Raw genomic sequence first — 7,400 nt, forward strand, 5'->3', positions numbered from 1 at the left:
CAGATTTAAAAACTTTTGAAACTCTTCTCTTTCCCCTCAGTCTATTCCACCTTAAGACCTGAAGTGCAGGCCGGGCGCGGTGGCTCAAGCCTGTAATCCCAGCACTTTGGGAGGCCGAGACGGGCGGATCACGAGGTCAGGAGATCGAGACCATCCTGGCTAACACGGTGAAATCCCGTCTCTACTAAAAAAAATACAAAAAACTAGCCGGGCGAGGTGGTGGGCGCCTGTAGTCCCAGCTGCTCGGGAGGCTGAGGCAGGAGAATGGCATAAACCCGGGAGGCGGAGCTTGCAGTGAGCTGAGATCCGGCCACTGCACTCCAGCCTGGGCGACAGAGCGAGACTCCGTCTCAAAAAAAAAAAAAAAGACCTGAAGTGCAACGTAGTTGTATTTCTGGCTTTCCTGTAGATGAAAGCACTGACTCATTGGAATATGGCCCAGAGTAAGGATTTGAGAGGACTTGATGTTCTCTCTGTGCAAAAAGTGCTAGAGGATCCACAATACTTCAGAACTATTCCATCTGATTTGTGTTTAACTGGGCAAGAGAAGACAGGCTCTCCCATACTCAAATAACTGTCCAGTACACATGCACACTGGGCTATATTCTAGCCCCTCCCCTTCTGAAACAAAAGCCATCACACCTTGTCATGAAACTGTTCTATGATGATCTTTCCCAACGTTTTGTCTCAGTGATGTCTGTAATTTTTTAAATTTTCATTTTTGAGATGGAATCTCACTCTTCCCCCCAGGCTGGAGTGCAGTGGCATGATCTTGGCTCACCACAACCTCCACCTCCTTAGTTCAAGCGATTCTCCTGTCTCAGCCTCCCAAGCAGCTGGGATAACAGGCACCCACCACTACAGCTGGCTATTTTTTGTATTTTTGGTAGAGACGGGGTTTCACCATGTTGGCCAGGCTGGTCTCGAACTCCTGACCTCAGGTGGTTCACCTGCCTCGGCCTCCCAAAGTGCTGGGATTACAGATGTGAGCCACTGTGCCGGGCTGATGCCTGTTGTTTTAAAAATAAGTTCTGAGAAGGTGTCTTATTCAAATGTTGTATACCTTCTTTAGTGATTGGATGGAAAAATCCATGCAGAAGAGGAAAGCTGTTTTATGCAAATTGCAACTTCTACTAATAGGACTTAAGGGAAAGGGACGCCCTTTGTAAAAAGAAAAAAAAAAAGTAAAAAGAGAATTACCATATTCTTTGATTGCAAAGAACCAGCTTTGGGGATTTGCACTTATAAGTCTAATCATGATAATATTTAATCATAAGAGTTGCGGTCGATCGTTTTATTGCTCCCAATTATTCACTGCCCTCCCTGTAGTGGGATTACACTTTCCTGCCCTTACTAACACCAAGCTTATCCACTGGACTTGCGTGGCTTAATAAAATGTGAGTGGAAATTGTGCGCGCCATCCTCCTAACCACGGCACAGAGTCCAACGGGATGCCCCAATCCTACGCCAGGCCCCAGGTCTCACTGCACTTTTCCGCACACACAACTAGCCAGAGAAAGAGCCAAGCCGCAGATGGTTTCTGGCGACGTGAGTGAGAGCTGAGCCTTATCACTACTAGGCCCAGAAGCTGGAGGTGTTTGTCACCATAGCATAGCCGAAAGGAAACCAATAGAACAATAACATTAATTTATATTGAACCAGATATTCTTTCCAGTGTGTTTTCTGTATTAATTCACTTAATCCTCACAGCAGCTCCATTACTATTTGTATTTTGGAGATGAGGAGGCTGCGGCCTGGAGAGTAGCCAACAGCAGGGCCATTACCATCACACAGGCTGGAGAGTGTCACATCTACCATCTGAGCCACCAGCCTGTCCTTTGAAGCAGGGCAGGACACCTGCTGGAACAAACAGCAACCTCTGCCTTTGACTCTTTCAAATACAAGAGATGTTCTCGTGGAGGAATGAAGTCACTGGCAAAGCAGGAAAACCAGACACGGAAAGCCAAACGTCTGGAGCCTAGCACTGAATTTGGGAAATGTTTTGTACCTTAAACTATATGTGCCAGGATACATTAAAAAGGAAAAAATTAAAGGGTGGAAAACTTTGTGGGTCTCTTCCAGTTCCCAGCATCCATATATCAAGAACCTTGAAATTTAAATTAAAATCCAGTGGATGTAGGTGACCAAGAAAGGTACCAAATTATACCCAGGTGTTTTATCTTTTGCTAATTGATGAGTTTGTCATAAGGGTTTTCTTCTCAATAAAAAGAGCTCTATATTTTAAAATAAACTTTTAATTTTAGAGTAATTGTCGATTTAATGAAAAGTTGCAAAGAGAGTACAGAGGGTTCCTGTTTATCTATACCCCGGCTTCTACAGTGTTAGCACCTTACATGCCTGTGGAATGCTGATGAAAACTAAGATATTGCTATTGGTGCATTACCCACGCTTTGGGCAGATTACAACAGTTTCTCCAGTAATGGCCTTTCCTGCTCCAGATGCAGTTCAGTGTCCTACTTTACTGGTAGTCCTCACAGCTCCTTTGTCTCTGGGTTCTTTCCCTCTGCTCTGTGGGCATGTGGTGGGTTTCTGGAGAAAAATCCAGGGCTGAGCGTGGTGGCTCACAACCGTAATCCCAACACTTTGGGAGGCCGAGGTAGGCGGATCACCTGAGGTCAGGATTTCGAGACCAACCTGGCCAATATGGTGAAACCCCGTATCTACTAAAAATACAAAAGTTAGCTGGGCATAGTGGCGCTTGCCTGTAGTCCCAGCTACTGGGGAGGCTGAGGCAGAAAAATCACTTGAACCTGGGAGGCAGAAGTTGCAGTGAGCCGAAATCACACCACTGCACTCCAGCCTGGGTGACAGAGCGAGACTCCGTCTCAAAACAAAAACAAAAACAAAAAAAACCCTGAAAAAACCAGCAAGAGCGTTCCTACCAGCTTTTACAGAAATCGTTTGCCCCAGGTAAGCAAAGGTTCACGTAGTTTTCTCCCTGAAGGCACCTGTCTCTCCAAACTTCAGGTTGGCTACTTGCTTTTTTTGTTTGTTTGTTTTTTGGTTTGTTTGTGTTTGTTTTTTGAGACAAAGTCTCGCTGTGTTGCCTAGGCTGGAGTGCAGTGGTGTGATCTCAGCTCACTGCAACCTCCACCTCCCGGGTTCAAGCAATTTTCCTGCTTCAGCCTCCTGAGTAGCTGGGACTACAGGCATGCACTACCATGCCCAGCTAATTTTTGTATTTTTAGTAGAGACAGGGTTTCACCATGTTGGCCAGGCTGGTCTCGAACTCCTGACCTGAGGTGATCTGCCAACCTAGGCCTTCCAAGTGCTGGGATTACAGGCATGAGCCACCACGCTGAGCTGCTTGCTTTTTGACCTCAGTTCTCTGATGGGTTCAATCAAAAGCGTGTACTTGTAGTGTGTCCAGTTTTATTTCTTATAAAAATGGGAGTGATGCTTATTCTAGCTCTCCACAACTTCAAACTGAAACCAGCACCACTCTACCTCTTTTTTGTAAAAACAAGCACATGTTTGGTCTAGAAACGTCAGTCCTAGAGAATGTAAGTGGACAAATGCTGAAAATATATGTAGAAAGTTGTTCATTATAAGTCATAAAGTATAATAAAAAAGTTATTATAATAGTAAAGAACTAGAAACAACTTAAATGTTAATGAATAAGAGGCTAGATTGATAAATTATGACACAATTATATATTTGCTGTATGTCACTCACAGTAACGTGTAGCTCTGTGACTATCAACATGGACAAATACTTCTGACAGATTATCAGGTGAAAATTTAGACTCCAAATTGCACACCTGTCTCCTAAGCCCAATGGCATGTACTTGAATGGGTTCATGCGTGACTGTGTGCTCATGTTTGTAGGCAGCAGTTATTTGCAGAGGGTGAGAAATATAACAATCCACTTACTGAAACGCTAAAAGCAATTGCCAATTTATGATAGGATTCTACAGAAAATTTTACTTTATGCTTTTCTTCATTGTTCAGTTTTTTAGAATATGTATTTAGAAATGAGTGTGTGGTTTAAAATGAGTGTCTATAGAAAAAATCAATTTTCATTTTCAAAAAGAGGGGAAGGGAAAGCCTGTTAGTGTGTCAGCCTGCACAGGAGTTCGGGTGCATGTTTCAGAGGAGTGCAGATGAGCATGCCTTAGCTGCAGTAAATGTATCTACAAGGAATTCAAAAGCCTCTTGGCATAAAGTTTCCAAAGCCAAACTTACAGAAGGGGGCCGAGCAGGGTTGTGATTCTGAGTGCAGGCTCTGGAGTCCACAAGACCCTGGTTCAAAATGTAGCTTTGCCAGTTACGAGCCAATAGCTTTAGGTAAGTGTCTGGAAAAACTGAAATCATTTTTCTATCCTCTTGTTCAACACCGCAATTATTAACACAGAAGACTTTTGCGCCCAATGTGTGAGGGTTTCTCCTGATTACCAAGCAATCAATTGATTCTTCAGCAGACACCAGGTGGGTGTCCTCCAATTCAATTATGACACCATCTACCCAGAGATAGCGTCAGACCCCACAAGGTGAGGACTCAGCTGCTAAAACTTCCCCGACTCCTTCAGAATCAGTCGTAAGTCCAGGCCTTTGGAACTTCTGACAACAGACCCCAAGTTGGGATTTCTAGGACCTTCTCTTTTGTGTTCAGTTACTTTGCTAGACTGAATCACAGAACTCAAGGAAACACTTATGTTTACTAGCTTATTCATGTTATAAAGGATATTGCAAAGGATCCCGATGAAGAGATGTGTAGGATGAGGTACGGGGGAAGGAGCGCAGAGCTTCCGTGCCCTCCCTGAGTGCCACTCTTCAGGACCCTCCATGTGTTCAGCTACCCAAAAGCTCTCCAAACCCAGTTCTCTTAGGGTTTTACAGAGGCTTCATACATAGGCATGATCAATTAAACCCTTGGTTGTTGGTCATCAACCTGACCTTTAGTCTCTCTCCCCTCCCTAGAAGTTGGGGATGGGTTTTAAAGTCACAACCCTTGAATTATGTCTTGGTCTTCAGCAACCAGCTCCCTCTGGAAGCTACTGTTACATGCTTATGTGCTTATATCATTATAGGTTATCTATCTATATGTAGTTATGTATATTATATCATAAATATATATGTTATATACATATATATCATATATGTTATATGCTTATTATATCATATAGATATATAGCATATAATGCATTATATAATCATGTGCTAGATATCATATCTAATAGATATATACATCTATATCATATATAATAATATATAGTTATGTGCTTAGGCACTTATACGCTCTCTGTATACAGAGAGCTCTATGTATACATACATTAAAAAGGAAAAAATTAAAGGGTAGAAAACCTTGTAGGTCTCTTCCAGTTCCCAATATCCATATATCAAGAACCTTGAAATTTAAATTAAAATCCAGTGGATGTAGGTGACCAAGAAAGGTACCAAATTTTACCCAGGTGTTTTATCTTTTGCTAATTGATGAGTTTGTCATAAGGGTTTTCTTCTCAATAAAAAGAGCTCTATATTTTAAAATAAACTTTTAATTTTAGAGTAATTGTAGATTTAATGAAAAGTTGCAAAGATACTACAGAGGGTTCCTGTATACAGAGAGTGTATAATGATATATATGCGATATATAGTATATATAGTATGCATTAGCATACAAATGATACACAGATACACATACAAAAAGATTTGCATTAGCATATAAAAGGATAGTATGTTGAAGACTCCAAGGATTTCAGGAATTGCATGCCAGAAACCTAAACAAAAAACAAATACGTATTTCACAATATCACAGTAAATTACTTAAGTTCTTGGAGCTTCAGTTTTGTCATCCTTAACTAGCAAGCATAAAGCTTTCCTCATGAGGTTACTTTGCAGATGCAATGAAATAATGTATGTTCCGCACAGTCCCTGGCACATAGTAAGTGCTCAACAAATGTGCATGAGAGTTCATATTAGCACTAGGTGGTGAGGCCCATTTGTTGTAAATATGGTTTGTGAGATGATGTCACACCTTTCCTCTAAAGGATGGATTTCCTGGCTTGATTTCTGGCTTGTACACTTGTGCAACTTCTAAAAACCCTCCACCAGGGGCACTTGCCTGTGCTCAGTGAAAGTGGCTTTAACTCATTCAAGCCTGTCTGGCAGTGCATCCTCCCACTGCAGGCTCAAGGTGGGAAGTTGGAGGACAGCCTCTTTCATAGGCTGCACAGCACATCTAAGGAATAAACAGTCTGAATGTTCTCCCCTATAGAAAAGGAAGCCACAGCTACCATGGTCTCCCCACACCAGTGTATCAATTAAACCCAAAAAAACTACTTCAGGAGGCAAAGAGATGGTGAACAGCACTCTGGCTTGAACCCGTCAGCAAGAGCCACTGCTGACAGCTATGAGAGTGGCAACACAAGTGTGGCTGAAAGACACCCACCGAGGAGGCTTGTGGACTTCTACTCTAAAGGACAGTAAGACATAGATCAGGCTGTATCATCACAGAAATCCACAGCACAGCCTTCCCTCTCCCTCCATCTCACATGAGTGAGAAACCACATTCGTGAAAACAATTAGACAAATCGGGTTTGCAGAATCTTACCCGGACATGGTCATTTTGTCATTTTCCATCTGAAATGCAAGTAGCTAGTGGAGACAGCAGTGTAAGTGGTTGGCTAACTCCTACAGTGCTCATAAGTTAACTAATTATTTCCATGGTCATTAAATCACTCTTTTCCATCTGTAAAGCGCTCATTAAGGCAAGTTGGGGATGGGGACCACCCTCTTTGCTATGCAGATTTTCCAGCCCCAATGAGCAGATCAGGCCACAGCTGAGGTGGCGATGCCATGTGACAACTCTGCAGAGCGTGAATGATGTCAGCATGTGGGACTCAGCTGGCAGGGACAGCGTGGCACGGGGCGGGGGGCACGACCTCTCGTCCCGGGGACCTCTGCACATTAGCCGCCTTCACCACTGGATGGCTGCCTGACGGTGGACGTGTGGACCTTTCTGGTCTCCGTGTCCTCCTCTGTGAAGAGTTTAGAGTTCTTCACTCTTAGGGCCATGGCCTGCAGTGGATGAATGAGCTCCGTGAGGTTCAATGCCCAGCACAAGTAGGCTCAATGCATGCCAGTGTTACTCTGTTTGCAGCGAGAAGCACAGGAGATCCCAGTGGGCCCCAGGTCCCGGTGAGCCTTTGACAACCTTGAAGAATGTAGAGGGACATCCTGTGGCAGTGGGATGGGAACACAAGGATTCCAGAGTAAGATTAGCAAGGGGAGGTGGTGAGGCCTGCCTCCCTGAGAAGCTGGGTAGGAGTCCAACGGAAGAGAAGTGGAAGATGGCTGCATGAGTAGTATGAAGCAGGGTCACCAGTGAAGGAGGCCTTCAAATACAGGATGAAGACCTTGGTATGGGAGCTGGGCAAGGTG

Source organism: Trachypithecus francoisi, unplaced genomic scaffold (genome assembly GCF_009764315.1).
Source record: "Trachypithecus francoisi isolate TF-2019V2 unplaced genomic scaffold, Tfra_2.0 Lachesis_group21, whole genome shotgun sequence".
Classification (NCBI taxonomy): domain Eukaryota; kingdom Metazoa; phylum Chordata; class Mammalia; order Primates; family Cercopithecidae; genus Trachypithecus; species Trachypithecus francoisi.